Source organism: Microcebus murinus, chromosome 28 (assembly GCF_040939455.1).
Source record: "Microcebus murinus isolate Inina chromosome 28, M.murinus_Inina_mat1.0, whole genome shotgun sequence".
Classification (NCBI taxonomy): domain Eukaryota; kingdom Metazoa; phylum Chordata; class Mammalia; order Primates; family Cheirogaleidae; genus Microcebus; species Microcebus murinus.
In genome coordinates, this window is record NC_134131.1 from 17,556,948 (window position 1) to 17,582,169 (window position 25,222).

General features: G+C 64.1%; 7 pseudogenes; all 7 read right to left on the reverse strand.

Moving 5' to 3' along the window:
* Positions 1–1,328: 1,328 nt before the first annotated feature.
* LOC142865491 (uncharacterized) lies at positions 1,329–1,447 on the reverse strand (annotated as a pseudogene).
* Positions 1,448–4,918: 3,471 nt separating this feature from the next.
* LOC142865492 (uncharacterized) lies at positions 4,919–5,037 on the reverse strand (annotated as a pseudogene).
* A 3,471-nt stretch (positions 5,038–8,508) lies between these two features.
* LOC142865493 (uncharacterized) lies at positions 8,509–8,627 on the reverse strand (annotated as a pseudogene).
* Positions 8,628–12,111: 3,484 nt separating this feature from the next.
* On the reverse strand, positions 12,112–12,230 carry LOC142865494 (uncharacterized; annotated as a pseudogene).
* Positions 12,231–15,708: 3,478 nt separating this feature from the next.
* On the reverse strand, positions 15,709–15,827 carry LOC142865495 (uncharacterized; annotated as a pseudogene).
* Positions 15,828–19,296: 3,469 nt separating this feature from the next.
* Positions 19,297–19,415, reverse strand: LOC142865496 (uncharacterized; annotated as a pseudogene).
* A 3,475-nt stretch (positions 19,416–22,890) lies between these two features.
* On the reverse strand, positions 22,891–23,009 carry LOC142865497 (uncharacterized; annotated as a pseudogene).
* Between the last annotated feature and the right edge of the window lie 2,213 nt (positions 23,010–25,222).

Genomic DNA, 25,222 nt, shown 5'->3' on the forward strand with positions numbered 1-25,222 from the left:
CTGCCGGGTTTCTGGAGGGCTTCCTGGAAGCAGCGTCCACACCAAGCCCTTGGAAGGCCCAGGCGACGGAGGAGCCGGTCAGGCAGGGGCCGAGGACGGTGAGAGGCCGGGCGGGAAGGAGCATGTCAGGCAGGGGCAGAGGACGGTGACAGGCCGGGCGGGGAGGAGCCGGTCAGGCGGGGGCCCAGGACAGTGACGGGCCTGGCCGGGGAGGAGTGCGTCAGGCAGGGGCAGAGGAGACGGGCTGGGTAAGGGTTAGGGTTACAGTTAGGGCACAATTCACAATCGCAAAGACGTGGAAGCGACCCGAGTGCCCATCCATCCAGGAGTGCATGAATAAAATGTGGCGCGTGGACACCACGGAGTGCCATTCGGCTGTGAGGAGCAGCGGTGAGAGGGCACCTCTCGTGTTCTCCTGGCCAGAGCTGGAACCCGTTCCAGTAAGCCAAGTATCCCAAGAATGGACACACGAGCACCACGTGAGCGCGCTCACCAGCAAATTGGAACGAACGGATGGACACCTAAGTGGACGGAGAGGAATCACCTTCATCGGGTGGGTGTCGGGCGGGTGGGGGGAGGGGAGGGGCATCCACATCCATTAGGCATGGGGTGGGTGCGCACCGACTGGGGGATGGGCGCACTTGAAGCTCTGACCCCAGGGGGGAGGCTTGGAGAGGGCAACGTACCCGACCTTAACACTGGTACCCCCACAATACGCTGGAACAACATGAGAGGTATATGAATGAGAACACAGGGGGGAGGGGGGCACGGGCAATACATGTCACCTGAATACTTGTACTCCCATCATCTGCTTGAAAAGAGAGAGGAAAGAAAATGCAATAATAGAGGTAAGAGACACTTTTTAAAAATAATGAATCCGAAGAGAAAAGTAAAAGGAGGCCTGTGGAGCAGGTCTGGGTGTGACTCCGGATCCCCCAACATCAGGTGCCACCACCAAAGATTCCTGCGTGGAGCCCATAGAACCCCCAAAAGCAACGGGACGAGTTCTGGTCACATACTCCCTCAAAATGACATCCTGGCCTTCTTCTGGAACTCCCTCCCCTCTCAGACTCTCAAGGTTTCCTCCAGCGTGTCGGTTCCCACAGAGCAGACCTTTGGTCTGAGACCTGACAGTCCAGATGCCACGCATGCTGCCGCGTGGCGGCGGTGTCTCGGCTTGGGACAAGAGGAGGCCCCACGGTGCGGGCTGGGGCGCCAGGCACCGCGGCGGGCGCTGAGGGTTGGGGTCACCCCCACACCGGGCCGCCGCCGCGCTCCCAGAAAGGGGACAGAACAAGAGGCAAAAAAAAAAAAAAAAAAAAAGAAGCAGCCTGAGGCACCCGGTATTCCCAGGCGGTCTCCCATCCAAGTCCTAACCGGGCCCCACCCTGCTTAGCTTCCGAGACCAGACGAGATCGGGGGCGTTCAGGGTGGTGTGGCCCTAGACGGCGGCGGAGGCCGCCCCTGCCCCACTCAAGAAGCCGAGCCTCTCTGCGCTTTCCCCCCGCCGCCGCCGCCGCCGCCGCCGCCGCCGCCGCCGCCTCCCGCCCCAGGCCCCGCGCCGGGCCGGGCCTGTTGAGTTCGCCGGCCGGGTCCCGCGGGCTCCCAGGGACGGGGGTGATGGGCGGGGCGGGGCGGGGGGCTGTCTCTCTATACACACACACACACACACTCACACTCACTCACACAAGATGCGCCTCCACGGCTGGACTCGCCAAGGTGGAGCCCTCCCAGCCCCCCTCGTCTCCTCGCCCGGCCTCCTTCACCTACCCGCTGCCCACCCCCGGCGCGTCGCCGCCGCTGACGCTGACTGCGCACGCGCGCTCGCGCGGGGCGCTCGCCCTTTGACCCCAGCCAGGGGCCGCCCTCCCCCACAACCCCTTTCAGCTGCGCCCCCCCTCGCCCTGTGGGTGGGCTGCCGCCTATTCCCCCGGGCCAGGGCTGGGGCACAGCCAGTGTATGGGGCGTCTCTCTCTGGGGATGTGTCCCATGGGTGGGGTGGGGTGGCGTGGTTTGTGGGGCGCTGAAGAAATCAGTCCCCTCCATCTCCTACCTCTGGAAAACGCCCAAGCCCGTGGAGAACTGCCGGCACCGCTTCGTGGGGGCCGGGACCCTCCTCTGTGTCCTCCTGTGGCCCAGTCCAAGGGGCCTGGGCCTGGCCGGGGCTGCATTGGACCCCAACCACCCTGGCGTGTGGACTCGCTAAAAATCGGCCATTAGATATTGGATTCCAGCTTCCTTGAGGTCATTTCACTAATGAGTGCACCGGAAAGAGTTTCCTAATCCATCTGTGAGGGTGGCAACTGAAAGAGAATTTTAAAGCTGACAGAATAGGCGAGGGAAGGCATAGGAGATTTCCACACCCAGCAAGGAAGCCTTTCCCGAAATGGAAGAAAGAAACGAGCAAACAGAGACACCGGTAGCCCGCCCGGAAAAGAGTCTGCCCCCGAGAGAAAGTACCCTGACCAGGTTCACCCATGGGTGGGTGGGTGGCGAGCTAGCGAGGTTCAGAAGAGCGAGGACCGCAGTCTGTGCGGAAGACACCTGCGCTCGGGTGTGTGTGGCGGCCCGATTCGCAAGCAGCTCTAGATGTTAAACCAAGGAGAAGCCAGGGAGTTCCCAACGCCCCAGGTGTCCTCAGCCCACGACTGGCTGCTGTGGGAATGCGAAGCCCGGCTCCTTGTCTCAGAGCGGGGTTCCCAGGAGGATCAGGCTGAAGCTGGGACTTGGCCTCAAAGTGTCCCCTCGCATGGCCACCCCCTTCCCCTTCCTGCTCCTCTACTCCTGGTGCCCCTCCATCCAGGGGCCAGACCTTAGAGAGTCACCGCAAGAGAATCCTGGTCCCAAAGGAGCCTTCTGGGGGACCGGTGCTGAGAGAGGTTGTGGGCATGGCCCGCTGGGGCTCTGCCCGACCCAGGGCTGAGAGATGCCACCTCCCAGCTCTGGGTCCCTGCAGGAAGTGTTGGCAAGCACAGGGCCAGTCCCCCAAAGGCCCAGGTGCAGGGAGCCCAGGCCAAGCAGCCTGTGGAAGAAGCCACTTGCCGTGCCACCCCGGGAACAGGACTGCAGGCCCCGGCCCTTCCCACCTCCTCCTCCTCCTCCTCCCCCCCCCCGCACCTCCCCCCCCCCGGACATGGCACAGGGCTCAGAGACACCTCAGACTCTTGCTACCCAAGGTGCAAAGGGCATCAGTTGCTCCTCCAAGCCCCCCGCCCAGCAGACCACGTTGTCCAGCCAGCCCCCGGGCCTCCCTGGGGTGCCCAGCACAAAAGTGCAGACACCCACCGGACCCTCAGTCTCAGCTTTCGGATGTTTTTGCCACTCTAAGGACCCGCAGGCCCGCTGGGCCTTCGGGCAGGACAGAGAGCCCCGGGATCCGCCTTGGAGAGCTGCGTGTACGTACGTCCCCATCAGGAGGCGGTCCCCACCTCCGCGGCTCTCCCCTTGGCTCTCCCCTTGCGGGGAGCGGCAGCAGCCTGCAGCCGCAGGGCCTCAGGGAAGACACCAGGCTGGGCCCCCGCGGCACAGCGGGGGCACGTCCCCCGCACTCGACTTAGGGACGGCTGCTGGAGACTGCTGCGGCCACCCTGCTGCCGGGTTTCTGGAGGGCTTCCTGGAAGCAGCGTCCACACCAAGCCCTTGGAAGGCCCAGGCGACGGAGGAGCCGGTCAGGCAGGGGCCGAGGACGGTGAGAGGCCGGGCGGGAAGGAGCATGTCAGGCAGGGGCAGAGGACGGTGACAGGCCGGGCGGGGAGGAGCCGGTCAGGCGGGGGCCCAGGACAGTGACGGGCCTGGCCGGGGAGGAGTGCGTCAGGCAGGGGCAGAGGAGACGGGCTGGGTAAGGGTTAGGGTTACAGTTAGGGCACAATTCACAATCGCAAAGACGTGGAAGCGACCCGAGTGCCCATCCATCCAGGAGTGCATGAATAAAATGTGGCGCGTGGACACCACGGAGTGCCATTCGGCTGTGAGGAGCAGCGGTGAGAGGGCACCTCTCGTGTTCTCCTGGCCAGAGCTGGAACCCGTTCCAGTAAGCCAAGTATCCCAAGAATGGACACACGAGCACCACGTGAGCGCGCTCACCAGCAAATTGGAACGAACGGATGGACACCTAAGTGGACGGAGAGGAATCACCTTCATCGGGTGGGTGTCGGGCGGGTGGGGGGAGGGGAGGGGCATCCACATCCATTAGGCATGGGGTGGGTGCGCACCGACTGGGGGATGGGCGCACTTGAAGCTCTGACCCCAGGGGGGAGGCTTGGAGAGGGCAACGTACCCGACCTTAACACTGGTACCCCCACAATACGCTGGAACAACATGAGAGGTATATGAATGAGAACACAGGGGGGAGGGGGGCACGGGCAATACATGTCACCTGAATACTTGTACTCCCATCATCTGCTTGAAAAGAGAGAGGAAAGAAAATGCAATAATAGAGGTAAGAGACACTTTTTAAAAATAATGAATCCGAAGAGAAAAGTAAAAGGAGGCCTGTGGAGCAGGTCTGGGTGTGACTCCGGATCCCCCAACATCAGGTGCCACCACCAAAGATTCCTGCGTGGAGCCCATAGAACCCCCAAAAGCAACGGGACGAGTTCTGGTCACATACTCCCTCAAAATGACATCCTGGCCTTCTTCTGGAACTCCCTCCCCTCTCAGACTCTCAAGGTTTCCTCCAGCGTGTCGGTTCCCACAGAGCAGACCTTTGGTCTGAGACCTGACAGTCCAGATGCCACGCATGCTGCCGCGTGGCGGCGGTGTCTCGGCTTGGGACAAGAGGAGGCCCCACGGTGCGGGCTGGGGCGCCAGGCACCGCGGCGGGCGCTGAGGGTTGGGGTCACCCCCACACCGGGCCGCCGCCGCGCTCCCAGAAAGGGGACAGAACAAGAGGCAAAAAAAAAAAAAAAAAAAAAGAAGCAGCCTGAGGCACCCGGTATTCCCAGGCGGTCTCCCATCCAAGTCCTAACCGGGCCCCACCCTGCTTAGCTTCCGAGACCAGACGAGATCGGGGGCGTTCAGGGTGGTGTGGCCCTAGACGGCGGCGGAGGCCGCCCCTGCCCCACTCAAGAAGCCGAGCCTCTCTGCGCTTTCCCCCCGCCGCCGCCGCCGCCGCCGCCGCCGCCGCCGCCGCCTCCCGCCCCAGGCCCCGCGCCGGGCCGGGCCTGTTGAGTTCGCCGGCCGGGTCCCGCGGGCTCCCAGGGACGGGGGTGATGGGCGGGGCGGGGCGGGGGGCTGTCTCTCTATACACACACACACACACACTCACACTCACTCACACAAGATGCGCCTCCACGGCTGGACTCGCCAAGGTGGAGCCCTCCCAGCCCCCCTCGTCTCCTCGCCCGGCCTCCTTCACCTACCCGCTGCCCACCCCCGGCGCGTCGCCGCCGCTGACGCTGACTGCGCACGCGCGCTCGCGCGGGGCGCTCGCCCTTTGACCCCAGCCAGGGGCCGCCCTCCCCCACAACCCCTTTCAGCTGCGCCCCCCCTCGCCCTGTGGGTGGGCTGCCGCCTATTCCCCCGGGCCAGGGCTGGGGCACAGCCAGTGTATGGGGCGTCTCTCTCTGGGGATGTGTCCCATGGGTGGGGTGGGGTGGCGTGGTTTGTGGGGCGCTGAAGAAATCAGTCCCCTCCATCTCCTACCTCTGGAAAACGCCCAAGCCCGTGGAGAACTGCCGGCACCGCTTCGTGGGGGCCGGGACCCTCCTCTGTGTCCTCCTGTGGCCCAGTCCAAGGGGCCTGGGCCTGGCCGGGGCTGCATTGGACCCCAACCACCCTGGCGTGTGGACTCGCTAAAAATCGGCCATTAGATATTGGATTCCAGCTTCCTTGAGGTCATTTCACTAATGAGTGCACCGGAAAGAGTTTCCTAATCCATCTGTGAGGGTGGCAACTGAAAGAGAATTTTAAAGCTGACAGAATAGGCGAGGGAAGGCATAGGAGATTTCCACACCCAGCAAGGAAGCCTTTCCCGAAATGGAAGAAAGAAACGAGCAAACAGAGACACCGGTAGCCCGCCCGGAAAAGAGTCTGCCCCCGAGAGAAAGTACCCTGACCAGGTTCACCCATGGGTGGGTGGGTGGCGAGCTAGCGAGGTTCAGAAGAGCGAGGACCGCAGTCTGTGCGGAAGACACCTGCGCTCGGGTGTGTGTGGCGGCCCGATTCGCAAGCAGCTCTAGATGTTAAACCAAGGAGAAGCCAGGGAGTTCCCAACGCCCCAGGTGTCCTCAGCCCACGACTGGCTGCTGTGGGAATGCGAAGCCCGGCTCCTTGTCTCAGAGCGGGGTTCCCAGGAGGATCAGGCTGAAGCTGGGACTTGGCCTCAAAGTGTCCCCTCGCATGGCCACCCCCTTCCCCTTCCTGCTCCTCTACTCCTGGTGCCCCTCCATCCAGGGGCCAGACCTTAGAGAGTCACCGCAAGAGAATCCTGGTCCCCAAGGAGCCTTCTGGGGGACCGGTGCTGAGAGAGGTTGTGGGCATGGCCCGCTGGGGCTCTGCCCGACCCAGGGCTGAGAGATGCCACCTCCCAGCTCTGGGTCCCTGCAGGAAGTGTTGGCAAGCACAGGGCCAGTCCCCCAAAGGCCCAGGTGCAGGGAGCCCAGGCCAAGCAGCCTGTGGAAGAAGCCACTTGCCGTGCCACCCCGGGAACAGGACTGCAGGCCCCGGCCCTTCCCACCTCCTCCTCCTCCTCCTCCCCCCCCCCCGCACCTCCCCCCCCCGGACATGGCACAGGGCTCAGAGACACCTCAGACTCTTGCTACCCAAGGTGCAAAGGGCATCAGTTGCTCCTCCAAGCCCCCCGCCCAGCAGACCACGTTGTCCAGCCAGCCCCCGGGCCTCCCTGGGGTGCCCAGCACAAAAGTGCAGACACCCACCGGACCCTCAGTCTCAGCTTTCGGATGTTTTTGCCACTCTAAGGACCCGCAGGCCCGCTGGGCCTTCGGGCAGGACAGAGAGCCCCGGGATCCGCCTTGGAGAGCTGCGTGTACGTACGTCCCCATCAGGAGGCGGTCCCCACCTCCGCGGCTCTCCCCTTGGCTCTCCCCTTGCGGGGAGCGGCAGCAGCCTGCAGCCGCAGGGCCTCAGGGAAGACACCAGGCTGGGCCCCCGCGGCACAGCGGGGGCACGTCCCCCGCACTCGACTTAGGGACGGCTGCTGGAGACTGCTGCGGCCACCCTGCTGCCGGGTTTCTGGAGGGCTTCCTGGAAGCAGCGTCCACACCAAGCCCTTGGAAGGCCCAGGCGACGGAGGAGCCGGTCAGGCAGGGGCCGAGGACGGTGAGAGGCCGGGCGGGAAGGAGCATGTCAGGCAGGGGCAGAGGACGGTGACAGGCCGGGCGGGGAGGAGCCGGTCAGGCGGGGGCCCAGGACAGTGACGGGCCTGGCCGGGGAGGAGTGCGTCAGGCAGGGGCAGAGGAGACGGGCTGGGTAAGGGTTAGGGTTACAGTTAGGGCACAATTCACAATCGCAAAGACGTGGAAGCGACCCGAGTGCCCATCCATCCAGGAGTGCATGAATAAAATGTGGCGCGTGGACACCACGGAGTGCCATTCGGCTGTGAGGAGCAGCGGTGAGAGGGCACCTCTCGTGTTCTCCTGGCCAGAGCTGGAACCCGTTCCAGTAAGCCAAGTATCCCAAGAATGGACACACGAGCACCACGTGAGCGCGCTCACCAGCAAATTGGAACGAACGGATGGACACCTAAGTGGACGGAGAGGAATCACCTTCATCGGGTGGGTGTCGGGCGGGTGGGGGGAGGGGAGGGGCATCCACATCCATTAGGCATGGGGTGGGTGCGCACCGACTGGGGGATGGGCGCACTTGAAGCTCTGACCCCAGGGGGGAGGCTTGGAGAGGGCAACGTACCCGACCTTAACACTGGTACCCCCACAATACGCTGGAACAACATGAGAGGTATATGAATGAGAACACAGGGGGGAGGGGGGCACGGGCAATACATGTCACCTGAATACTTGTACTCCCATCATCTGCTTGAAAAGAGAGAGGAAAGAAAATGCAATAATAGAGGTAAGAGACACTTTTTAAAAATAATGAATCCGAAGAGAAAAGTAAAAGGAGGCCTGTGGAGCAGGTCTGGGTGTGACTCCGGATCCCCCAACATCAGGTGCCACCACCAAAGATTCCTGCGTGGAGCCCATAGAACCCCCAAAAGCAACGGGACGAGTTCTGGTCACATACTCCCTCAAAATGACATCCTGGCCTTCTTCTGGAACTCCCTCCCCTCTCAGACTCTCAAGGTTTCCTCCAGCGTGTCGGTTCCCACAGAGCAGACCTTTGGTCTGAGACCTGACAGTCCAGATGCCACGCATGCTGCCGCGTGGCGGCGGTGTCTCGGCTTGGGACAAGAGGAGGCCCCACGGTGCGGGCTGGGGCGCCAGGCACCGCGGCGGGCGCTGAGGGTTGGGGTCACCCCCACACCGGGCCGCCGCCGCGCTCCCAGAAAGGGGACAGAACAAGAGGCAAAAAAAAAAAAAAAAAAAAAGAAGCAGCCTGAGGCACCCGGTATTCCCAGGCGGTCTCCCATCCAAGTCCTAACCGGGCCCCACCCTGCTTAGCTTCCGAGACCAGACGAGATCGGGGGCGTTCAGGGTGGTGTGGCCCTAGACGGCGGCGGAGGCCGCCCCTGCCCCACTCAAGAAGCCGAGCCTCTCTGCGCTTTCCCCCCGCCGCCGCCGCCGCCGCCGCCGCCGCCGCCGCCGCCGCCGCCGCCGCCTCCCGCCCCAGGCCCCGCGCCGGGCCGGGCCTGTTGAGTTCGCCGGCCGGGTCCCGCGGGCTCCCAGGGACGGGGGTGATGGGCGGGGCGGGGCGGGGGGCTGTCTCTCTATACACACACACACACACACTCACACTCACTCACACAAGATGCGCCTCCACGGCTGGACTCGCCAAGGTGGAGCCCTCCCAGCCCCCCTCGTCTCCTCGCCCGGCCTCCTTCACCTACCCGCTGCCCACCCCCGGCGCGTCGCCGCCGCTGACGCTGACTGCGCACGCGCGCTCGCGCGGGGCGCTCGCCCTTTGACCCCAGCCAGGGGCCGCCCTCCCCCACAACCCCTTTCAGCTGCGCCCCCCCTCGCCCTGTGGGTGGGCTGCCGCCTATTCCCCCGGGCCAGGGCTGGGGCACAGCCAGTGTATGGGGCGTCTCTCTCTGGGGATGTGTCCCATGGGTGGGGTGGGGTGGCGTGGTTTGTGGGGCGCTGAAGAAATCAGTCCCCTCCATCTCCTACCTCTGGAAAACGCCCAAGCCCGTGGAGAACTGCCGGCACCGCTTCGTGGGGGCCGGGACCCTCCTCTGTGTCCTCCTGTGGCCCAGTCCAAGGGGCCTGGGCCTGGCCGGGGCTGCATTGGACCCCAACCACCCTGGCGTGTGGACTCGCTAAAAATCGGCCATTAGATATTGGATTCCAGCTTCCTTGAGGTCATTTCACTAATGAGTGCACCGGAAAGAGTTTCCTAATCCATCTGTGAGGGTGGCAACTGAAAGAGAATTTTAAAGCTGACAGAATAGGCGAGGGAAGGCATAGGAGATTTCCACACCCAGCAAGGAAGCCTTTCCCGAAATGGAAGAAAGAAACGAGCAAACAGAGACACCGGTAGCCCGCCCGGAAAAGAGTCTGCCCCCGAGAGAAAGTACCCTGACCAGGTTCACCCATGGGTGGGTGGGTGGCGAGCTAGCGAGGTTCAGAAGAGCGAGGACCGCAGTCTGTGCGGAAGACACCTGCGCTCGGGTGTGTGTGGCGGCCCGATTCGCAAGCAGCTCTAGATGTTAAACCAAGGAGAAGCCAGGGAGTTCCCAACGCCCCAGGTGTCCTCAGCCCACGACTGGCTGCTGTGGGAATGCGAAGCCCGGCTCCTTGTCTCAGAGCGGGGTTCCCAGGAGGATCAGGCTGAAGCTGGGACTTGGCCTCAAAGTGTCCCCTCGCATGGCCACCCCCTTCCCCTTCCTGCTCCTCTACTCCTGGTGCCCCTCCATCCAGGGGCCAGACCTTAGAGAGTCACCGCAAGAGAATCCTGGTCCCCAAGGAGCCTTCTGGGGGACCGGTGCTGAGAGAGGTTGTGGGCATGGCCCGCTGGGGCTCTGCCCGACCCAGGGCTGAGAGATGCCACCTCCCAGCTCTGGGTCCCTGCAGGAAGTGTTGGCAAGCACAGGGCCAGTCCCCCAAAGGCCCAGGTGCAGGGAGCCCAGGCCAAGCAGCCTGTGGAAGAAGCCACTTGCCGTGCCACCCCGGGAACAGGACTGCAGGCCCCGGCCCTTCCCACCTCCTCCTCCTCCTCCTCCCCCCCCCCCGCACCTCCCCCCCCCCGGACATGGCACAGGGCTCAGAGACACCTCAGACTCTTGCTACCCAAGGTGCAAAGGGCATCAGTTGCTCCTCCAAGCCCCCCGCCCAGCAGACCACGTTGTCCAGCCAGCCCCCGGGCCTCCCTGGGGTGCCCAGCACAAAAGTGCAGACACCCACCGGACCCTCAGTCTCAGCTTTCGGATGTTTTTGCCACTCTAAGGACCCGCAGGCCCGCTGGGCCTTCGGGCAGGACAGAGAGCCCCGGGATCCGCCTTGGAGAGCTGCGTGTACGTACGTCCCCATCAGGAGGCGGTCCCCACCTCCGCGGCTCTCCCCTTGGCTCTCCCCTTGCGGGGAGCGGCAGCAGCCTGCAGCCGCAGGGCCTCAGGGAAGACACCAGGCTGGGCCCCCGCGGCACAGCGGGGGCACGTCCCCCGCACTCGACTTAGGGACGGCTGCTGGAGACTGCTGCGGCCACCCTGCTGCCGGGTTTCTGGAGGGCTTCCTGGAAGCAGCGTCCACACCAAGCCCTTGGAAGGCCCAGGCGACGGAGGAGCCGGTCAGGCAGGGGCCGAGGACGGTGAGAGGCCGGGCGGGAAGGAGCATGTCAGGCAGGGGCAGAGGACGGTGACAGGCCGGGCGGGGAGGAGCCGGTCAGGCGGGGGCCCAGGACAGTGACGGGCCTGGCCGGGGAGGAGTGCGTCAGGCAGGGGCAGAGGAGACGGGCTGGGTAAGGGTTAGGGTTACAGTTAGGGCACAATTCACAATCGCAAAGACGTGGAAGCGACCCGAGTGCCCATCCATCCAGGAGTGCATGAATAAAATGTGGCGCGTGGACACCACGGAGTGCCATTCGGCTGTGAGGAGCAGCGGTGAGAGGGCACCTCTCGTGTTCTCCTGGCCAGAGCTGGAACCCGTTCCAGTAAGCCAAGTATCCCAAGAATGGACACACGAGCACCACGTGAGCGCGCTCACCAGCAAATTGGAACGAACGGATGGACACCTAAGTGGACGGAGAGGAATCACCTTCATCGGGTGGGTGTCGGGCGGGTGGGGGGAGGGGAGGGGCATCCACATCCATTAGGCATGGGGTGGGTGCGCACCGACTGGGGGATGGGCGCACTTGAAGCTCTGACCCCAGGGGGGAGGCTTGGAGAGGGCAACGTACCCGACCTTAACACTGGTACCCCCACAATACGCTGGAACAACATGAGAGGTATATGAATGAGAACACAGGGGGGAGGGGGGCACGGGCAATACATGTCACCTGAATACTTGTACTCCCATCATCTGCTTGAAAAGAGAGAGGAAAGAAAATGCAATAATAGAGGTAAGAGACACTTTTTAAAAATAATGAATCCGAAGAGAAAAGTAAAAGGAGGCCTGTGGAGCAGGTCTGGGTGTGACTCCGGATCCCCCAACATCAGGTGCCACCACCAAAGATTCCTGCGTGGAGCCCATAGAACCCCCAAAAGCAACGGGACGAGTTCTGGTCACATACTCCCTCAAAATGACATCCTGGCCTTCTTCTGGAACTCCCTCCCCTCTCAGACTCTCAAGGTTTCCTCCAGCGTGTCGGTTCCCACAGAGCAGACCTTTGGTCTGAGACCTGACAGTCCAGATGCCACGCATGCTGCCGCGTGGCGGCGGTGTCTCGGCTTGGGACAAGAGGAGGCCCCACGGTGCGGGCTGGGGCGCCAGGCACCGCGGCGGGCGCTGAGGGTTGGGGTCACCCCCACACCGGGCCGCCGCCGCGCTCCCAGAAAGGGGACAGAACAAGAGGCAAAAAAAAAAAAAAAAAAAAAGAAGCAGCCTGAGGCACCCGGTATTCCCAGGCGGTCTCCCATCCAAGTCCTAACCGGGCCCCACCCTGCTTAGCTTCCGAGACCAGACGAGATCGGGGGCGTTCAGGGTGGTGTGGCCCTAGACGGCGGCGGAGGCCGCCCCTGCCCCACTCAAGAAGCCGAGCCTCTCTGCGCTTTCCCCCCGCCGCCGCCGCCGCCGCCGCCGCCGCCGCCGCCGCCGCCGCCGCCTCCCGCCCCAGGCCCCGCGCCGGGCCGGGCCTGTTGAGTTCGCCGGCCGGGTCCCGCGGGCTCCCAGGGACGGGGGTGATGGGCGGGGCGGGGCGGGGGGCTGTCTCTCTATACACACACACACACACACTCACACTCACTCACACAAGATGCGCCTCCACGGCTGGACTCGCCAAGGTGGAGCCCTCCCAGCCCCCCTCGTCTCCTCGCCCGGCCTCCTTCACCTACCCGCTGCCCACCCCCGGCGCGTCGCCGCCGCTGACGCTGACTGCGCACGCGCGCTCGCGCGGGGCGCTCGCCCTTTGACCCCAGCCAGGGGCCGCCCTCCCCCACAACCCCTTTCAGCTGCGCCCCCCCTCGCCCTGTGGGTGGGCTGCCGCCTATTCCCCCGGGCCAGGGCTGGGGCACAGCCAGTGTATGGGGCGTCTCTCTCTGGGGATGTGTCCCATGGGTGGGGTGGGGTGGCGTGGTTTGTGGGGCGCTGAAGAAATCAGTCCCCTCCATCTCCTACCTCTGGAAAACGCCCAAGCCCGTGGAGAACTGCCGGCACCGCTTCGTGGGGGCCGGGACCCTCCTCTGTGTCCTCCTGTGGCCCAGTCCAAGGGGCCTGGGCCTGGCCGGGGCTGCATTGGACCCCAACCACCCTGGCGTGTGGACTCGCTAAAAATCGGCCATTAGATATTGGATTCCAGCTTCCTTGAGGTCATTTCACTAATGAGTGCACCGGAAAGAGTTTCCTAATCCATCTGTGAGGGTGGCAACTGAAAGAGAATTTTAAAGCTGACAGAATAGGCGAGGGAAGGCATAGGAGATTTCCACACCCAGCAAGGAAGCCTTTCCCGAAATGGAAGAAAGAAACGAGCAAACAGAGACACCGGTAGCCCGCCCGGAAAAGAGTCTGCCCCCGAGAGAAAGTACCCTGACCAGGTTCACCCATGGGTGGGTGGGTGGCGAGCTAGCGAGGTTCAGAAGAGCGAGGACCGCAGTCTGTGCGGAAGACACCTGCGCTCGGGTGTGTGTGGCGGCCCGATTCGCAAGCAGCTCTAGATGTTAAACCAAGGAGAAGCCAGGGAGTTCCCAACGCCCCAGGTGTCCTCAGCCCACGACTGGCTGCTGTGGGAATGCGAAGCCCGGCTCCTTGTCTCAGAGCGGGGTTCCCAGGAGGATCAGGCTGAAGCTGGGACTTGGCCTCAAAGTGTCCCCTCGCATGGCCACCCCCTTCCCCTTCCTGCTCCTCTACTCCTGGTGCCCCTCCATCCAGGGGCCAGACCTTAGAGAGTCACCGCAAGAGAATCCTGGTCCCAAAGGAGCCTTCTGGGGGACCGGTGCTGAGAGAGGTTGTGGGCATGGCCCGCTGGGGCTCTGCCCGACCCAGGGCTGAGAGATGCCACCTCCCAGCTCTGGGTCCCTGCAGGAAGTGTTGGCAAGCACAGGGCCAGTCCCCCAAAGGCCCAGGTGCAGGGAGCCCAGGCCAAGCAGCCTGTGGAAGAAGCCACTTGCCGTGCCACCCCGGGAACAGGACTGCAGGCCCCGGCCCTTCCCACCTCCTCCTCCTCCTCCTCCCCCCCCCCGCACCTCCCCCCCCCGGACATGGCACAGGGCTCAGAGACACCTCAGACTCTTGCTACCCAAGGTGCAAAGGGCATCAGTTGCTCCTCCAAGCCCCCCGCCCAGCAGACCACGTTGTCCAGCCAGCCCCCGGGCCTCCCTGGGGTGCCCAGCACAAAAGTGCAGACACCCACCGGACCCTCAGTCTCAGCTTTCGGATGTTTTTGCCACTCTAAGGACCCGCAGGCCCGCTGGGCCTTCGGGCAGGACAGAGAGCCCCGGGATCCGCCTTGGAGAGCTGCGTGTACGTACGTCCCCATCAGGAGGCGGTCCCCACCTCCGCGGCTCTCCCCTTGGCTCTCCCCTTGCGGGGAGCGGCAGCAGCCTGCAGCCGCAGGGCCTCAGGGAAGACACCAGGCTGGGCCCCCGCGGCACAGCGGGGGCACGTCCCCCGCACTCGACTTAGGGACGGCTGCTGGAGACTGCTGCGGCCACCCTGCTGCCGGGTTTCTGGAGGGCTTCCTGGAAGCAGCGTCCACACCAAGCCCTTGGAAGGCCCAGGCGACGGAGGAGCCGGTCAGGCAGGGGCCGAGGACGGTGAGAGGCCGGGCGGGAAGGAGCATGTCAGGCAGGGGCAGAGGACGGTGACAGGCCGGGCGGGGAGGAGCCGGTCAGGCGGGGGCCCAGGACAGTGACGGGCCTGGCCGGGGAGGAGTGCGTCAGGCAGGGGCAGAGGAGACGGGCTGGGTAAGGGTTAGGGTTACAGTTAGGGCACAATTCACAATCGCAAAGACGTGGAAGCGACCCGAGTGCCCATCCATCCAGGAGTGCATGAATAAAATGTGGCGCGTGGACACCACGGAGTGCCATTCGGCTGTGAGGAGCAGCGGTGAGAGGGCACCTCTCGTGTTCTCCTGGCCAGAGCTGGAACCCGTTCCAGTAAGCCAAGTATCCCAAGAATGGACACACGAGCACCACGTGAGCGCGCTCACCAGCAAATTGGAACGAACGGATGGACACCTAAGTGGACGGAGAGGAATCACCTTCATCGGGTGGGTGTCGGGCGGGTGGGGGGAGGGGAGGGGCATCCACATCCATTAGGCATGGGGTGGGTGCGCACCGACTGGGGGATGGGCGCACTTGAAGCTCTGACCCCAGGGGGGAGGCTTGGAGAGGGCAACGTACCCGACCTTAACACTGGTACCCCCACAATACGCTGGAACAACATGAGAGGTATATGAATGAGAACACAGGGGGGAGGGGGGCACGGGCAATACATGTCACCTGAATACTTGTACTCCCATCATCTGCTTGAAAAGAGAGAGGAAAGAAAATGCAATAATAGAGGTAAGAGACACTTTTTAAAAATAATGAATCCGAAGAGAAAAGTAAAAGGAGGCCTGTGGAGCAGGTCTGGGTGTGACTCCGGATCCCCCAACATCAGGTGCCACCACCAAAGATTCCTGCGTGGAGCCCATAGAACCCCCAAAAGCAACGGGACGAGTTCTGGTCACATACTCCCTCAAAATGACATCCTGGCCTTCTTCTGGAACTCCCTCCCCTCTCAGACTCTCAAGGTTTCCTCCAGCGTGTCGGTTCCCACAGAGCAGACCTTTGGTCTGAGACCTGACAGTCCAGATGCCACGCATGCTGCCGCGTGGCGGCGGTGTCTCGGCTTGGGACAAGAGGAGGCCCCACGGTGCGGGCTGGGGCGCCAGGCACCGCGGCGGGCGCTGAGGGTTGGGGTCACCCCCACACCGGGCCGCCGCCGCGCTCCCAGAAAGGGGACAGAACAAGAGGCAAAAAAAAAAAAAAAAAAAAGAAGCAGCCTGAGGCACCCGGTATTCCCAGGCGGTCTCCCATCCAAGTCCTAACCGGGCCCCACCCTGCTTAGCTTCCGAGACCAGACGAGATCGGGGGCGTTCAGGGTGGTGTGGCCCTAGACGGCGGCGGAGGCCGCCCCTGCCCCACTCAAGAAGCCGAGCCTCTCTGCGCTTTCCCCCCGCCGCCGCCGCCGCCGCCGCCGCCGCCGCCGCCGCCGCCGCCTCCCGCCCCAGGCCCCGCGCCGGGCCGGGCCTGTTGAGTTCGCCGGCCGGGTCCCGCGGGCTCCCAGGGACGGGGGTGATGGGCGGGGCGGGGCGGGGGGCTGTCTCTCTATACACACACACACACACACTCACACTCACTCACACAAGATGCGCCTCCACGGCTGGACTCGCCAAGGTGGAGCCCTCCCAGCCCCCCTCGTCTCCTCGCCCGGCCTCCTTCACCTACCCGCTGCCCACCCCCGGCGCGTCGCCGCCGCTGACGCTGACTGCGCACGCGCGCTCGCGCGGGGCGCTCGCCCTTTGACCCCAGCCAGGGGCCGCCCTCCCCCACAACCCCTTTCAGCTGCGCCCCCCCTCGCCCTGTGGGTGGGCTGCCGCCTATTCCCCCGGGCCAGGGCTGGGGCACAGCCAGTGTATGGGGCGTCTCTCTCTGGGGATGTGTCCCATGGGTGGGGTGGGGTGGCGTGGTTTGTGGGGCGCTGAAGAAATCAGTCCCCTCCATCTCCTACCTCTGGAAAACGCCCAAGCCCGTGGAGAACTGCCGGCACCGCTTCGTGGGGGCCGGGACCCTCCTCTGTGTCCTCCTGTGGCCCAGTCCAAGGGGCCTGGGCCTGGCCGGGGCTGCATTGGACCCCAACCACCCTGGCGTGTGGACTCGCTAAAAATCGGCCATTAGATATTGGATTCCAGCTTCCTTGAGGTCATTTCACTAATGAGTGCACCGGAAAGAGTTTCCTAATCCATCTGTGAGGGTGGCAACTGAAAGAGAATTTTAAAGCTGACAGAATAGGCGAGGGAAGGCATAGGAGATTTCCACACCCAGCAAGGAAGCCTTTCCCGAAATGGAAGAAAGAAACGAGCAAACAGAGACACCGGTAGCCCGCCCGGAAAAGAGTCTGCCCCCGAGAGAAAGTACCCTGACCAGGTTCACCCATGGGTGGGTGGGTGGCGAGCTAGCGAGGTTCAGAAGAGCGAGGACCGCAGTCTGTGCGGAAGACACCTGCGCTCGGGTGTGTGTGGCGGCCCGATTCGCAAGCAGCTCTAGATGTTAAACCAAGGAGAAGCCAGGGAGTTCCCAACGCCCCAGGTGTCCTCAGCCCACGACTGGCTGCTGTGGGAATGCGAAGCCCGGCTCCTTGTCTCAGAGCGGGGTTCCCAGGAGGATCAGGCTGAAGCTGGGACTTGGCCTCAAAGTGTCCCCTCGCATGGCCACCCCCTTCCCCTTCCTGCTCCTCTACTCCTGGTGCCCCTCCATCCAGGGGCCAGACCTTAGAGAGTCACCGCAAGAGAATCCTGGTCCCAAAGGAGCCTTCTGGGGGACCGGTGCTGAGAGAGGTTGTGGGCATGGCCCGCTGGGGCTCTGCCCGACCCAGGGCTGAGAGATGCCACCTCCCAGCTCTGGGTCCCTGCAGGAAGTGTTGGCAAGCACAGGGCCAGTCCCCCAAAGGCCCAGGTGCAGGGAGCCCAGGCCAAGCAGCCTGTGGAAGAAGCCACTTGCCGTGCCACCCCGGGAACAGGACTGCAGGCCCCGGCCCTTCCCACCTCCTCCTCCTCCTCCTCCCCCCCCCCGCACCTCCCCCCCCCGGACATGGCACAGGGCTCAGAGACACCTCAGACTCTTGCTACCCAAGGTGCAAAGGGCATCAGTTGCTCCTCCAAGCCCCCCGCCCAGCAGACCACGTTGTCCAGCCAGCCCCCGGGCCTCCCTGGGGTGCCCAGCACAAAAGTGCAGACACCCACCGGACCCTCAGTCTCAGCTTTCGGATGTTTTTGCCACTCTAAGGACCCGCAGGCCCGCTGGGCCTTCGGGCAGGACAGAGAGCCCCGGGATCCGCCTTGGAGAGCTGCGTGTACGTACGTCCCCATCAGGAGGCGGTCCCCACCTCCGCGGCTCTCCCCTTGGCTCTCCCCTTGCGGGGAGCGGCAGCAGCCTGCAGCCGCAGGGCCTCAGGGAAGACACCAGGCTGGGCCCCCGCGGCACAGCGGGGGCACGTCCCCCGCACTCGACTTAGGGACGGCTGCTGGAGACTGCTGCGGCCACCCTGCTGCCGGGTTTCTGGAGGGCTTCCTGGAAGCAGCGTCCACACCAAGCCCTTGGAAGGCCCAGGCGACGGAGGAGCCGGTCAGGCAGGGGCCGAGGACGGTGAGAGGCCGGGCGGGAAGGAGCATGTCAGGCAGGGGCAGAGGACGGTGACAGGCCGGGCGGGGAGGAGCCGGTCAGGCGGGGGCCCAGGACAGTGACGGGCCTGGCCGGGGAGGAGTGCGTCAGGCAGGGGCAGAGGAGACGGGCTGGGTAAGGGTTAGGGTTACAGTTAGGGCACAATTCACAATCGCAAAGACGTGGAAGCGACCCGAGTGCCCATCCATCCAGGAGTGCATGAATAAAATGTGGCGCGTGGACACCACGGAGTGCCATTCGGCTGTGAGGAGCAGCGGTGAGAGGGCACCTCTCGTGTTCTCCTGGCCAGAGCTGGAACCCGTTCCAGTAAGCCAAGTATCCCAAGAATGGACACACGAGCACCACGTGAGCGCGCTCACCAGCAAATTGGAACGAACGGATGGACACCTAAGTGGACGGAGAGGAATCACCTTCATCGGGTGGGTGTCGGGCGGGTGGGGGGAGGGGAGGGGCATCCACATCCATTAGGCATGGGGTGGGTGCGCACCGACTGGGGGATGGGCGCACTTGAAGCTCTGACCCCAGGGGGGAGGCTTGGAGAGGGCAACGTACCCGACCTTAACACTGGTACCCCCACAATACGCTGGAACAACATGAGAGGTATATGAATGAGAACACAGGGGGGAGGGGGGCACGGGCAATACATGTCACCTGAATACTTGTACTCCCATCATCTGCTTGAAAAGAGAGAGGAAAGAAAATGCAATAATAGAGGTAAGAGACACTTTTTAAAAATAATGAATCCGAAGAGAAAAGTAAAAGGAGGCCTGTGGAGCAGGTCTGGGTGTGACTCCGGATCCCCCAACATCAGGTGCCACCACCAAAGATTCCTGCGTGGAGCCCATAGAACCCCCAAAAGCAACGGGACGAGTTCTGGTCACATACTCCCTCAAAATGACATCCTGGCCTTCTTCTGGAACTCCCTCCCCTCTCAGACTCTCAAGGTTTCCTCCAGCGTGTCGGTTCCCACAACCTTTGGTCTGAGACCTGACAGTCCAGATGCCACGCATGCTGCCGCGTGGCGGCGGTGTCTCGGCTTGGGACAAGAGGAGGCCCCACGGTGCGGGCTGGGGCGCCAGGCACCGCGGCGGGCGCTGAGGGTTGGGGTCACCCCCACACCGGGCCGCCGCCGCGCTCCCAGAAAGGGGACAGAACAAGAGGCAAAAAAAAAAAAAAAAAAAAGAAGCAGCCTGAGGCACCCGGTATTCCCAGGCGGTCTCCCATCCAAGTCCTAACCGGGCCCCACCCTGCTTAGCTTCCGAGACCAGACGAGATCGGGGGCGTTCAGGGTGGTGTGGCCCTAGACGGCGGCGGAGGCCGCCCCTGCCCCACTCAAGAAGCCGAGCCTCTCTGCGCTTTCCCCCCGCCGCCGCCGCCGCCGCCGCCGCCGCCGCCGCCGCCGCCGCCTCCCGCCCCAGGCCCCGCGCCGGGCCGGGCCTGTTGAGTTCGCCGGCCGGGTCCCGCGGGCTCCCAGGGACGGGGGTGATGGGCGGGGCGGGGCGGGGGGCTGTCTCTCTATACACACACACACACACACTCACACTCACTCACACAAGATGCGCCTCCACGGCTGGACTCGCCAAGGTGGAGCCCTCCCAGCCCCCCTCGTCTCCTCGCCCGGCCTCCTTCACCTACCCGCTGCCCACCCCCGGCGCGTCGCCGCCGCTGACGCTGACTGCGCACGCGCGCTCGCGCGGGGCGCTCGCCCTTTGACCCCAGCCAGGGGCCGCCCTCCCCCACAACCCCTTTCAGCTGCGCCCCCCCTCGCCCTGTGGGTGGGCTGCCGCCTATTCCCCCGGGCCAGGGCTGGGGCACAGCCAGTGTATGGGGCGTCTCTCTCTGGGGATGTGTCCCATGGGTGGGGTGGGGTGGCGTGGTTTGTGGGGCGCTGAAGAAATCAGTCCCCTCCATCTCCTACCTCTGGAAAACGCCCAAGCCCGTGGAGAACTGCCGGCACCGCTTCGTGGGGGCCGGGACCCTCCTCTGTGTCCTCCTGTGGCCCAGTCCAAGGGGCCTGGGCCTGGCCGGGGCTGCATTGGACCCCAACCACCCTGGCGTGTGGACTCGCTAAAAATCGGCCATTAGATATTGGATTCCAGCTTCCTTGAGGTCATTTCACTAATGAGTGCACCGGAAAGAGTTTCCTAATCCATCTGTGAGGGTGGCAACTGAAAGAGAATTTTAAAGCTGACAGAATAGGCGAGGGAAGGCATAGGAGATTTCCACACCCAGCAAGGAAGCCTTTCCCGAAATGGAAGAAAGAAACGAGCAAACAGAGACACCGGTAGCCCGCCCGGAAAAGAGTCTGCCCCCGAGAGAAAGTACCCTGACCAGGTTCACCCATGGGTGGGTGGGTGGCGAGCTAGCGAGGTTCAGAAGAGCGAGGACCGCAGTCTGTGCGGAAGACACCTGCGCTCGGGTGTGTGTGGCGGCCCGATTCGCAAGCAGCTCTAGATGTTAAACCAAGGAGAAGCCAGGGAGTTCCCAACGCCCCAGGTGTCCTCAGCCCACGACTGGCTGCTGTGGGAATGCGAAGCCCGGCTCCTTGTCTCAGAGCGGGGTTCCCAGGAGGATCAGGCTGAAGCTGGGACTTGGCCTCAAAGTGTCCCCTCGCATGGCCACCCCCTTCCCCTTCCTGCTCCTCTACTCCTGGTGCCCCTCCATCCAGGGGCCAGACCTTAGAGAGTCACCGCAAGAGAATCCTGGTCCCAAAGGAGCCTTCTGGGGGACCGGTGCTGAGAGAGGTTGTGGGCATGGCCCGCTGGGGCTCTGCCCGACCCAGGGCTGAGAGATGCCACCTCCCAGCTCTGGGTCCCTGCAGGAAGTGTTGGCAAGCACAGGGCCAGTCCCCCAAAGGCCCAGGTGCAGGGAGCCCAGGCCAAGCAGCCTGTGGAAGAAGCCACTTGCCGTGCCACCCCGGGAACAGGACTGCAGGCCCCGGCCCTTCCCACCTCCTCCTCCTCCTCCTCCCCCCCCCCGCACCTCCCCCCCCCGGACATGGCACAGGGCTCAGAGACACCTCAGACTCTTGCTACCCAAGGTGCAAAGGGCATCAGTTGCTCCTCCAAGCCCCCCGCCCAGCAGACCACGTTGTCCAGCCAGCCCCCGGGCCTCCCTGGGGTGCCCAGCACAAAAGTGCAGACACCCACCGGACCCTCAGTCTCAGCTTTCGGATGTTTTTGCCACTCTAAGGACCCGCAGGCCCGCTGGGCCTTCGGGCAGGACAGAGAGCCCCGGGATCCGCCTTGGAGAGCTGCGTGTACGTACGTCCCCATCAGGAGGCGGTCCCCACCTCCGCGGCTCTCCCCTTGGCTCTCCCCTTGCGGGGAGCGGCAGCAGCCTGCAGCCGCAGGGCCTCAGGGAAGACACCAGGCTGGGCCCCCGCGGCACAGCGGGGGCACGTCCCCCGCACTCGACTTAGGGACGGCTGCTGGAGACTGCTGCGGCCACCCTGCTGCCGGGTTTCTGGAGGGCTTCCTGGAAGCAGCGTCCACACCAAGCCCTTGGAAGGCCCAGGCGACGGAGGAGCCGGTCAGGCAGGGGCCGAGGACGGTGAGAGGCCGGGCGGGAAGGAGCATGTCAGGCAGGGGCAGAGGACGGTGACAGGCCGGGCGGGGAGGAGCCGGTCAGGCGGGGGCCCAGGACAGTGACGGGCCTGGCCGGGGAGGAGTGCGTCAGGCAGGGGCAGAGGAGACGGGCTGGGTAAGGGTTAGGGTTACAGTTAGGGCACAATTCACAATCGCAAAGACGTGGAAGCGACCCGAGTGCCCATCCATCCAGGAGTGCATGAATAAAATGTGGCGCGTGGACACCACGGAGTGCCATTCGGCTGTGAGGAGCAGCGGTGAGAGGGCACCTCTCGTGTTCTCCTGGCCAGAGCTGGAACCCGTTCCAGTAAGCCAAGTATCCCAAGAATGGACACACGAGCACCACGTGAGCGCGCTCACCAGCAAATTGGAACGAACGGATGGACACCTAAGTGGACGGAGAGGAATCACCTTCATCGGGTGGGTGTCGGGCGGGTGGGGGGAGGGGAGGGGCATCCACATCCATTAGGCATGGGGTGGGTGCGCACCGACTGGGGGATGGGCGCACTTGAAGCTCTGACCCCAGGGGGGAGGCTTGGAGAGGGCAACGTACCCGACCTTAACACTGGTACCCCCACAATACGCTGGAACAACATGAGAGGTATATGAATGAGAACACAGGGGGGAGGGGGGCACGGGCAATACATGTCACCTGAATACTTGTACTCCCATCATCTGCTTGAAAAGAGAGAGGAAAGAAAATGCAATAATAGAGGTAAGAGACACTTTTTAAAAATAATGAATCCGAAGAGAAAAGTAAAAGGAGGCCTGTGGAGCAGGTCTGGGTGTGACTCCGGATCCCCCAACATCAGGTGCCACCACCAAAGATTCCTGCGTGGAGCCCATAGAACCCCCAAAAGCAACGGGACGAGTTCTGGTCACATACTCCCTCAAAATGACATCCTGGCCTTCTTCTGGAACTCCCTCCCCTCTCAGACTCTCAAGGTTTCCTCCAGCGTGTCGGTTCCCACAGAGCAGACCTTTGGTCTGAGACCTGACAGTCCAGATGCCACGCATGCTGCCGCGTGGCGGCGGTGTCTCGGCTTGGGACAAGAGGAGGCCCCACGGTGCGGGCTGGGGCGCCAGGCACCGCGGCGGGCGCTGAGGGTTGGGGTCACCCCCACACCGGGCCGCCGCCGCGCTCCCAGAAAGGGGACAGAACAAGAGGCAAAAAAAAAAAAAAAAAAAAGAAGCAGCCTGAGGCACCCGGTATTCCCAGGCGGTCTCCCATCCAAGTCCTAACCGGGCCCCACCCTGCTTAGCTTCCGAGACCAGACGAGATCGGGGGCGTTCAGGGTGGTGTGGCCCTAGACGGCGGCGGAGGCCGCCCCTGCCCCACTCAAGAAGCCGAGCCTCTCTGCGCTTTCCCCCCGCCGCCGCCGCCGCCGCCGCCGCCGCCGCCGCCGCCGCCGCCTCCCGCCCCAGGCCCCGCGCCGGGCCGGGCCTGTTGAGTTCGCCGGCCGGGTCCCGCGGGCTCCCAGGGACGGGGGTGATGGGCGGGGCGGGGCGGGGGGCTGTCTCTCTATACACACACACACACACACTCACACTCACTCACACAAGATGCGCCTCCACGGCTGGACTCGCCAAGGTGGAGCCCTCCCAGCCCCCCTCGTCTCCTCGCCCGGCCTCCTTCACCTACCCGCTGCCCACCCCCGGCGCGTCGCCGCCGCTGACGCTGACTGCGCACGCGCGCTCGCGCGGGGCGCTCGCCCTTTGACCCCAGCCAGGGGCCGCCCTCCCCCACAACCCCTTTCAGCTGCGCCCCCCCTCGCCCTGTGGGTGGGCTGCCGCCTATTCCCCCGGGCCAGGGCTGGGGCACAGCCAGTGTATGGGGCGTCTCTCTCTGGGGATGTGTCCCATGGGTGGGGTGGGGTGGCGTGGTTTGTGGGGCGCTGAAGAAATCAGTCCCCTCCATCTCCTACCTCTGGAAAACGCCCAAGCCCGTGGAGAACTGCCGGCACCGCTTCGTGGGGGCCGGGACCCTCCTCTGTGTCCTCCTGTGGCCCAGTCCAAGGGGCCTGGGCCTGGCCGGGGCTGCATTGGACCCCAACCACCCTGGCGTGTGGACTCGCTAAAAATCGGCCATTAGATATTGGATTCCAGCTTCCTTGAGGTCATTTCACTAATGAGTGCACCGGAAAGAGTTTCCTAATCCATCTGTGAGGGTGGCAACTGAAAGAGAATTTTAAAGCTGACAGAATAGGCGAGGGAAGGCATAGGAGATTTCCACACCCAGCAAGGAAGCCTTTCCCGAAATGGAAGAAAGAAACGAGCAAACAGAGACACCGGTAGCCCGCCCGGAAAAGAGTCTGCCCCCGAGAGAAAGTACCCTGACCAGGTTCACCCATGGGTGGGTGGGTGGCGAGCTAGCGAGGTTCAGAAGAGCGAGGACCGCAGTCTGTGCGGAAGACACCTGCGCTCGGGTGTGTGTGGCGGCCCGATTCGCAAGCAGCTCTAGATGTTAAACCAAGGAGAAGCCAGGGAGTTCCCAACGCCCCAGGTGTCCTCAGCCCACGACTGGCTGCTGTGGGAATGCGAAGCCCGGCTCCTTGTCTCAGAGCGGGGTTCCCAGGAGGATCAGGCTGAAGCTGGGACTTGGCCTCAAAGTGTCCCCTCGCATGGCCACCCCCTTCCCCTTCCTGCTCCTCTACTCCTGGTGCCCCTCCATCCAGGGGCCAGACCTTAGAGAGTCACCGCAAGAGAATCCTGGTCCCAAAGGAGCCTTCTGGGGGACCGGTGCTGAGAGAGGTTGTGGGCATGGCCCGCTGGGGCTCTGCCCGACCCAGGGCTGAGAGATGCCACCTCCCAGCTCTGGGTCCCTGCAGGAAGTGTTGGCAAGCACAGGGCCAGTCCCCCAAAGGCCCAGGTGCAGGGAGCCCAGGCCAAGCAGCCTGTGGAAGAAGCCACTTGCCGTGCCACCCCGGGAACAGGACTGCAGGCCCCGGCCCTTCCCACCTCCTCCTCCTCCTCCTCCCCCCCCCCGCACCTCCCCCCCCCGGACATGGCACAGGGCTCAGAGACACCTCAGACTCTTGCTACCCAAGGTGCAAAGGGCATCAGTTGCTCCTCCAAGCCCCCCGCCCAGCAGACCACGTTGTCCAGCCAGCCCCCGGGCCTCCCTGGGGTGCCCAGCACAAAAGTGCAGACACCCACCGGACCCTCAGTCTCAGCTTTCGGATGTTTTTGCCACTCTAAGGACCCGCAGGCCCGCTGGGCCTTCGGGCAGGACAGAGAGCCCCGGGATCCGCCTTGGAGAGCTGCGTGTACGTACGTCCCCATCAGGAGGCGGTCCCCACCTCCGCGGCTCTCCCCTTGGCTCTCCCCTTGCGGGGAGCGGCAGCAGCCTGCAGCCGCAGGGCCTCAGGGAAGACACCAGGCTGGGCCCCCGCGGCACAGCGGGGGCACGTCCCCCGCACTCGACTTAGGGACGGCTGCTGGAGACTGCTGCGGCCACCCTGCTGCCGGGTTTCTGGAGGGCTTCCTGGAAGCAGCGTCCACACCAAGCCCTTGGAAGGCCCAGGCG